The 9,755-nt window shown below is 37.0% G+C and overlaps 1 pseudogene; it reads right to left on the bottom strand.

Moving 5' to 3' along the window:
- Nucleotides 1-201: 201 nt before the first annotated feature.
- Nucleotides 202-9,351, bottom strand: LOC150034516 (uncharacterized; annotated as a pseudogene).
- Between the last annotated feature and the right edge of the window lie 404 nt (nucleotides 9,352-9,755).

Genomic DNA, 9,755 nt, shown 5'->3' with positions numbered 1-9,755 from the left:
TAATCTACTACAAAGGTTCCGAGCTCTAACTTCTCGAGTATTTTGGCCTGTAAATATAAGAGATGGATCTACAAAAATATACTTCGACCCTTTATTTGAATAAAAAATGCATGAGTATAGGTACCTACAATAATAGACCAAACACATTAGCTTACTACTAATTAATAAAGTGATAATATATCATAAACAAATAACATTTACTTACACGATATAAGCCACCATTGATAAAGTCTTCACTTTTTGCATGCTACAAAATTCGATCACATCTTCTCGCAGATTATAACTCTTTCGGCCAAAACCAAATAGCTCAATAGATAGTTGGAAGGAAATACTGGTCCCATCAACCATTACCTTTTCAACGTACCTAAGAATAGACTTCAAGGATATTGATAAATTGGATGGTGCAGTAGTAACTTCATTCTCTTTCGGCATCATCCTTGAAGCTTTTTCCTAACACAATGAAGATAGAACATGAGTAAAATGTTCATTCCTAAATAAGATAGAAGAACATAGGACTTATACAATTCACCTTCAAGATCAGTGGAACACTAATAACGATCATTTCCTTCTCCTTTCCCACATTTTCTAAAACTTTCTCTTAAAACCACCAAGTTATAATTTTATAAGTAACTAATAGTAAATTTACCTCATAAATTTACCTCATAATACAACTTACCTTCAAGATTGGTTGTACACTAATAGCTTCCATCTCCTTCACCTTCTTCCCTTCCCCATGTGTGGTTGATACACTAACAACTTCCTTCTCCTATGATATAAATATAATAGTACAAATTAAACAAGTTAAAAATTATCATAACTAATAGTTGTAACCTTGATGCATAAATTAAATAAGATAGAACATGAGACTAATTGTGACCCCAGCATTTGAATTTTTCTTCTTTCGGATTTTATTCTTAGAGTAACTACCATGCTCATATCTTGGCTTGTTTTGAATTTGATCTTCCAACTCCTTAATGCACTTACGAAGTGCTTCATTTTTATCAACAATTTTTTTTTTTGGTATGTATCCCCTCTTTTCACTGTATAGAAGTAAACGGCATGTGTAATGAAACCACCCACCCGACGTATGCGTCCACCATATTCTGGAGTACCCATGGCTTGAGTCAAAACATCATTAGGTGAATCATTTTTTTTGTAAAGTGGATCTCCATTCTTTTTTATCTCATCCTAAATGGAAATGATATATGTTCAATAACACATAAAATATTATAATGATTTCCTGCAAATGTAATATTGGTAATCTTACTATTTGGTTGGCGACTTGTTGGACATCCTCATTGTCATATTCTCCTTTTTTATTTGTCCGGGCTTTTTTTCACATATTAACTCATCCAAAATCACATTTGTTGGATGAAGGTAATTTTTTATGCATAATAAACATATTGTTAAATATAAGAATATTTGTAAAATAGTTAAATTTAAGAATATTCTTACCATTTCCTCGGAAAGATTCGCATAACCTCTTTTGGACATCCGATGATTATACTTGTTCTTCTTTCTTCGTGCTTTATTGATTTCTCACTTTCTTCATAAATTTAATAGTTCAAAATAAAAATGACAAGAAAGTGGCAAATATTGATGTTCTTAATGAAAAGTTTAATACTCCGTACTCTAGAGATAATCTGGATTTGATAAACTCTTGCCAATGATGTGTTTCAATTATGTGGGAGTACATCGAAAATGGGTGTAACAAAAGTTGAGGTTCATCCTTAAAAGGGATAATATATTGTGTCGTTAACTAAGACTTGAATTGACGAAATGAAACACCTGTAGTTTTGAGAATAGCCTTCTTACTTTTACCATCAATCATGAAAGCACCCTAAACATTTAAAAGAACTTGGTTATTACTTTTCAAGTAAAATATTAATATAATACATCAACAAAGGAAAATATGCATTCCTCAACAATATTAAACAGTTTTTCCTTTAAGTCAGTTGGTACACACTTCCAAGATGTATATGTAATCAGGATATGATGATGTGCAGTAGATCCAATAATATATTTTAACTTATATCCATTGTCTCCAATCAATACTCCATCATCATTATATTCAACCAACTTTTTCTTCCCTATACTCCTAATTTTTGTTACCTCATGCATAATAGTCAGTCCTCGAGTTCGACTTTTCTTTTTGGTTGGTATTTCATCTTGCTTCAATTCCATATTCTCATTGACATTATCCAAACCAAGTTGCAAGTAAAGACCGACAACTGCATAATTATGGACCTGTAACTTAAAGCTCCAACGGTACGTGAATAACTGATTAAACTTTTTAATCACATTATCCACCATTTGTTAACTGCCAGGCACTCCACTAAAGATCGATAGCTTCACTCTTCGCACTATAAATATATTTCTGTGTCCATTGGATATGACCAATCAACAGTATGATGACCCTTCAAAAATTGCTCGTAAGTACAACTGAGCCAATTTACCGTTTTTCCCCTGTAGTTACATCTAACTCCCTAAGTACCATCGATTCATCTAATAAACAATAGATCATAGTGCCACCTGACTAAACCCCTCTGGGGCCAAGAGAGGGTGTGGCACCACATTGTTCAAGCCCCGGAATCAGCCCTTAAGGTAAAAATTTATCTACTTACCCTTGCTTTGGGGAAGAAGTGAATTCCATCTTGTGTAGCTGAGTTCCCAACTCCCCAATCAGACGAATCCCCAAAATGGTAGGCTTATTGAGTTGGCATTCTAGCCACTCTCATCCATGCAAATCAAAGAACCACCCACATAGGCAGGAGTTCACAACTCACTCAGGATTAAGGTCATGTTACCTATTGTCATCCTAGTGAAATGAAAGTCTCAATTATGAACAGTGTTATGTAACGAGACTAAACATTTCGTGGTCCGGTTTTATACAAACTCCTTTGTATAGAATATCCCCGCTCGCATGTCTAATACATGAATGATCAAGATCAGATCATTTGTAACACTTTACAATATTTGTAACACCTACAAAGCAGGCCACACCCTTAGTGTCACTAAGATAAGGTATCCATCCTTATCCATATACTACAAACTATATAGGTTATCACTTAAAACACGATCCACTTGTATGTCTCCACATACATGTTTAAGTTACAACGATAACCATGGATCTTAGTTTATTGGTTTGTGGTTAATGCAACTAAAATAACAAATATTTCATAGACTGAAGTGAATAAAATATCATATATTTTAAATTAGAAAGTGTTTGTTCATACAGGTGTTTACAAACTACAGGACCCTACTAGATGTAGGGCATCAACCCCAACAATCTCCCACTTATCCTAAAGCTAATGGGTTGTACAAGATAATCAAATTACAAGTATACAAAACAATAAACTGGGGCACAAATGCCCACTACAAGATCTCCCACTTGCCCTAGTCCAGCCGTAATCTGTCCCATAGACCCATACTCTACAAGTGACCCTTAAACACTATAGTCGTGAGGGCCTTCATAAATGGATCAGCAATGTTGTACTCTAAAGCTATCTTCGTGACAATCACGTCCCCTCGATGCATAATCTCTCGGATGTTATGGTATTTTCGCTCAATACGCTTGTCGCGCATATGACTCCAAGGCTCACAGGAATTTATGACAGCACCACTATTATCACAATAAAGGGTGAAGGGCCTAGACATGTCTGGAACAACTTCCAGATCAGTGAGGAACTTCTTGAGTCAAACAGCCTCTTTAGCAGCTTCACAAGCCGCTAAATACTCGGCCTCCATGGTGAAGTCCGCGATGCACCCTTACTTGGTGCTTCACCATACTACAACTCCTTCGTTAAGAGTGAACACTAATCCTGAACTGGATTTCCGAGAATCCTTATCAATTTGAAAATTAGAGTCTTTGTATTCGGTAAGGATCAATCCTTAGACCCATACACAAGCATGTAATCCCTCGTTCTCCAAGGATACTTGAGAATGTTCTTGACGGTTGTCTAGTGACCAGGTCCTGGAGTAGACTGATATCTACTGACTATCCCCACTGCATGGCAGATGTCAGTTCTAGTACATAACATTGTATACATTAAACTGCCCACGACAGATGCATAGGGGACACGTCTCATTTTCTCAACCTCTTAAGGTGTTTTAAGATATTGTTCCTTAGATAATGTAAGTCCATGCATGAAAGGCAAAAGGCCGCTCTTGGAGTTCTGCATCGAGTACTTTATCAACATTTTGTCCATGTACTGTTCCTTAGTATTTTATTCTTTCGATCTCGAAAGATCTGAATCTCAAGAACAAACTAAGCCTCTTCTAAATCTTTCATTTGGAATTGGATCACTAATCAGTCCTTAACTGAAATCAGTAAGCCTACATCATTCCCAATGAGTAGGATATTGTCTACATATAACACTAGGAAGACTATTGAACTGTTGATGATTTTCTTGTAGACGTAGGGCTCATCAACGTTTTGGTCAAAGCCATAAGATTTGATCACAGTATTAAACCTTATGTTCCAAGATCGAAAGGCCTGTTTCATTTCATAAATGGACCGATTCAGTTTGCAAACCTTTTGCTCTTGACCTTGGGCTATGAATCCCTCGGGTTGCACCATATAAATGGTTTCCTCAAGATTTCCATTCAGAAAAGTAATTTTGACATCCATTTGCCATATATCTTAGTCATAATATAAGGCAATGGATAGAAGGATGCAGATAGACTTTAGTATGACAACAGGTGAGAAAGTCTCCTCATAGTCGACTCCCTTTACCTGGGTATAACCATTTACCACTAGTCTAGCCTTGAAGGATTGCACCTTCCCATCAGTACCCCATTTTCTCTTGTAGATTCATTTACAACCTATAGGTTTAGCCTCATCAGGTTGATCTACAAGATCCCAAACTAAGTTGAAGTACATAGACTCCATCTCGAGATCTATGGCTTTGACCCATTAATCTCTATCAACATCCTCCATTGCCTTCTTGTTAGACAATGGATCCTCAACCTCCCCATCGGCTACCATAACCAGGATTTCAGTTAAACCCATATAGCGAATAGGTAGGTTCGTAACCCTCCCACTACGTCAAGGTTCCCTCAACACTTAAGGTGGATTTGACCTACTAGATGAACCACATCAATAACTCTTGTTGAGGTAGTATGCTCTTCAACAACTCTTGTTGAAATTTCAGCAGTTTTCTTGGAAAGCTCATTCAACAAGATTTTTCTTCTAGGATTGTGCTCCCTTATATGTTCCTCCTAAAAAAAAAAAGTAGTGTTCGTCGATATAAACACTTTGTTTTCCTTAGGATCATAAAAAAAAACCCTCGTGTCTCTTTAGGGTAGCCTACAAATAGGCACAGCCTCGAACATGGTTCTAGGTTCTTAGGATTAGCCTCAAGCACATGTGCTGGGCAACCCCAGATGCGAAAATGATATAAACTAGCTTTACATCCATTCCACAACACCAAAAGTGTTAGTGTGTATCTGTGACTCGTTTAGACCATGGATCGGGACAAAAGAAAGTATAAAATGTTTCCCGTATCTGTGATAAGTACTAGTGAATAGGTTAGAATGAATGGAAGAACTCCGTTCACTACCTAAAAATAAATAAAAAAAGATTTATCGTATCCTGAGGGAACACACTTGAGGATATAAGTTGCAGTCTTTACTGCAAAACCCCAAAACGAGTCAGCTAAGGAAGCATAACTCATCATCAACCAAACCATGTCCAACAGGGTTCGATTTCTTCTCTCCAATACACCATTCTGCTGAGGTGTACCAGGTGCTCAGAGTTGGGAAACTATTCTATGTTCTATCAAATATTTCCAAAACTCAGAATCCAAAAACTCTCCACCTCGATTAGATCGAAGCGTTTTAATCGTTTTACTTAATGTGTTTTCAACTTTAGCCTTCAAATCTTTGAACTTTTCAAAGGATTCAAACTTATGTTGCAATAAATAAGCGTACCCATACCTTGAATAATCATCAGTAAAAGTGATGAAGTATTCATAGCCTCGTCTGGCTCGCACATTCATCAAACCACAAAGATCTAAATATACTAACTCTAGAGGCTCTTTGGCCCTAAAACTTTTTCCAGTAAAAGGCCTTTTAGTCATTTTTTCTTCAAGGCATGACTCGCACACATGTAAAGAATTTTCTTCTAACTTGTTTAGAAGTCCATTCTTCACCCTCTCAATCCTAATGAGATTAATGTGCCCTAAATTTAGGTGCCAAAGTTGGGCATTTTCTTTAGGTTAAACTTTATGCCCTTTTTTTTTCGTTACGATAGTTTTAAACTTCTCTATGTTATGGAGGAAATTTGTTGCTAACAGCCTTAACACATATATCAACACCATTTTTCATAATAAACACTTTATTAACAGAAAAATTAAGTGTGTAATTACATTCCAGCAAAGACTTTACAGAAATTAAATTCCTTTTTAACTAGGAACCAAATATGCATCATTCAAAATGATAAACCTATTCTATAAAGTCAACCAAATACCTCCAACTGCCACAACTGAGACGACGTGCCCGGTTCCAACTCGCATCGTCATCTCACCAGCACCAAACTGCCCTTAGGAACTAATTCTCTGAAATGAAGAACAAACAGGGTTAGTGGCCCCAGAGTCAATAATCCAGGTAGAATCATCATTCTCTACTAAACAAGTCTCCAAAACCAGTAAATCATATTTAATTTGTTTGGCCTTCTTCTTCTCAGCCAAATAACGTGGGCAATTCCACTTCTAGTGCCCATCCTGGTTGTAGTGGAAACATTTTTCCTTGTCAACCCGCACTGGTTGACTACCTCGCGGAGCAGTAGGTTGTGGGTTAGCAGGCGCCTTCCCTTTACGACCTTTCTTCTTCTTCCACTTGCTAGTGCCGAAAGAAGAAGATATAGATGTAGTTCCAGAAGTCGAACCTTTGTGGAATTTTTTGGAAGATGAAGCAACATTTACCTCACCAACCTTGCTTTCCTTGCTTTTCTACAAAGATTGAAAAGTCTGCAACTCATTTAGTAGAGTTATAAGGTTGTAATCAACCCTGTTCAAAATAGCTTTGCTTACAGAGTGAAGAAGCTTTTTGGTAACGACTCCAGAATTATGCTAACCTGGCTAGTCTCATTGGTGCTCGACCCATTCATCTCCACCACGTTGAAGTGGACTATCATGTTCAGAACATGTTCACGAACAGATGTACCCTCATTTATCTTGGAGTTCAAGATGAACTTAAGAGCGTCGTGCCTAAGCTGTGTAGACGGTTGTCCGAACATTCCCCTCAGGGACTCCATGATCTCTCGTGCAGTGATCATAGGCTCATGCTTCTTGGCCAAAACATCATTAAGGCTGGCCAAGATGTACGCTTGAGCCTTTTCATTCGCCCGTGTGCAATGCTCGTACGCCTCTCGAAAATTTCGAGCGGTGTTGGGAGGTGGAATAGGAGGATAATCCTACATAAGGACGAACCTTAAGTCATTGATGATTAATATCATGTTTATGGTATTCTGCCAACTAACGTAATTCTCACCAGTCAGTTTATCGATGGCTAAAAGTGAAAGAATAGTGGTTGTCGTATATAATTAAAAGCTGCTGAAAAAAGAACAAACTTAATAAGTCTACTTGCATTAAACCACTTTTAACACCGATTAAATTTTAGCAAAATAGTTCTATTTGTACCCTAAGTGAGATTTATTTTGCAATGATTCCCAATGAGACAGGACAAAAGTCATCGTAGGGTGATCAAGTGCCCCTTCACTGGAATCAGACAATCTCAACCATTAGACAGAAACAACTCCTTGTAACTAAATCTAAAAGACACCATTGTTCGGTCCAGAAGTTGTTAACATCCGTAACAACTCTGTGTACGTGTAACCCCTCATTTTAGGCCTAAGAGTCCTGTCCTAATGCACCCACCATAAGGAAAAATCATATTAGGACAAGAGACTAAAGCAACCCTATTCATTTCTGGAGATCAGATAAAGAATTATGCAAATACAGTCATCCTTTAGAGGGACACTCCCATAGTGCCTCGAGGCAATGCACGAAAAGTTTATTTAACCTAATGAGAGAGACCGAGGGATATGTTTGAAGGAAATCTAAATAGACACCCATGTGAGCGGAAGCAAATCATTCCAAATCCCATTGAGAAAGAGCACATGATTGCAACCCACACAGAAATGATTACACATTATCGGAAATTACACCATGCTACTTATAAAGGAATATACAAGGGATAGAGTCTGCAAACCTTTGAAGAACTTTTCTTCAAGTATCCCTCAATCATTCCGTAAATCATTCAATCAGCACGAACTCGAACACAACGAACATAACACGATCTCAATGAACGTCTGAATGCACCTCGATCCCAATCGAGACCAACTCGATCCTCGAACGAAATAAGAACACCATCAAAATGGTTACCTTGGTATTCTCGGTGTGAGAATCCAGAAGTTGTGGGCTTTGTATGATTTTGGATTGAGGAAAGCATGAGGTAGATGATCGAGTAAGTGGGAGATGAATGTTGTCTACCATATAGACGAAATACTCGATCGTTTAGTAAATGAAAACCTATCTTATAGACTTTGCTACTCAATCATGTAGCAATGATTAAGTGCGTAACTATTGTATAGTAAACTCGTAGCTCAATCGTGTATGCTCTCTATGCCATCGTTTAGTAAAATATTTTTACTTGATAGCCTTTATGTCAAATTATTCTGAATGAATCATCATCTTAATTTTGGAAAACCATTTTCCTTTTATCTCACAATTACCATAAAACTTCCAATAAGTTCCCACTCAATTCGATTATATAATTAATTATCATATAATTAATATGTTATAAATAAATATAATAACCAACTTATCGTATTATATTTATAACCTATAGTTTTAATATTTCATCATATGAAACATATAAACCATAGTTCTTTTTCTATTTTATGGTATTTAATATAAATCATACTTATATTGATTTCTCCAATGATGATGTATTAAATATATTGAATCAATTATATTATATATAATTGAATTTCCTGTTGTTAATTTGAACACTTCAAATTAACCCAAAATCTAATTCTCAACTTGAACCCATTGAGCTACCAAGGGGACCTCATTGACCTGTAGCTTGAAGCTCCAACGGTACATGAATAACTGACTAAACTCTTTACTCATGAGATTCACCATCCGTTAACTGTTGATCACTCCACTAAGACCGATAGTTGCACTGTTCACACTACAGATATATTCTGTGTCCATATGACAAATCAACAGTGTGATGACATTTCAAAAATCTCTCGTAAGTACAACTAGGCCAATCCACCATTTTGCCTTGTGTAGTTACATTTAACTCCTTAAGTACCACTGATTCCTCTAATGGACAATACGTCATAGTAATACTATGACTAAGTCCTCTCGGACTAGGAGAGGGTATGGCCACTATGTTCATGACCCATAATCAGTCCTTAAGGGAGCAATTTATCTACTTACCCCTACTTCGAGGAAGGAGTGAATTCCATCTTATGTAGCTAAGTTCCCAACTCCCCAATCAAACGAATCCCCAAAATGGTTGGCTTGTTGAGTTGGAAATCTGGCCACTCTCACCCATACAAATCAAAGGATCGTCCTCATAGGCAGGAGTTCCCAACTCACTCAAGATTAAGATCATGTCACCTATGATCATTTTAGTGAAATGTAAGCTTCAATTATCAACGGCGTTATGTAAAGAGACTAATCATCTCGTGGTCCGGTCTTATACAATCTCTTTGTATGGGATAGCCCTGCTCGCATGTCTCC

Source organism: Benincasa hispida, chromosome 8, assembly GCF_027475165.1.
Source record: "Benincasa hispida cultivar pf3 chromosome 8, pf3_genome.v1.1, whole genome shotgun sequence".
NCBI classification, from domain to species: Eukaryota; Viridiplantae; Streptophyta; class Magnoliopsida; order Cucurbitales; family Cucurbitaceae; genus Benincasa; species Benincasa hispida.
The sequence above is the reverse complement of the archived record's forward strand: the minus strand, read 5'-3'. Positions and strand labels throughout refer to the sequence as shown.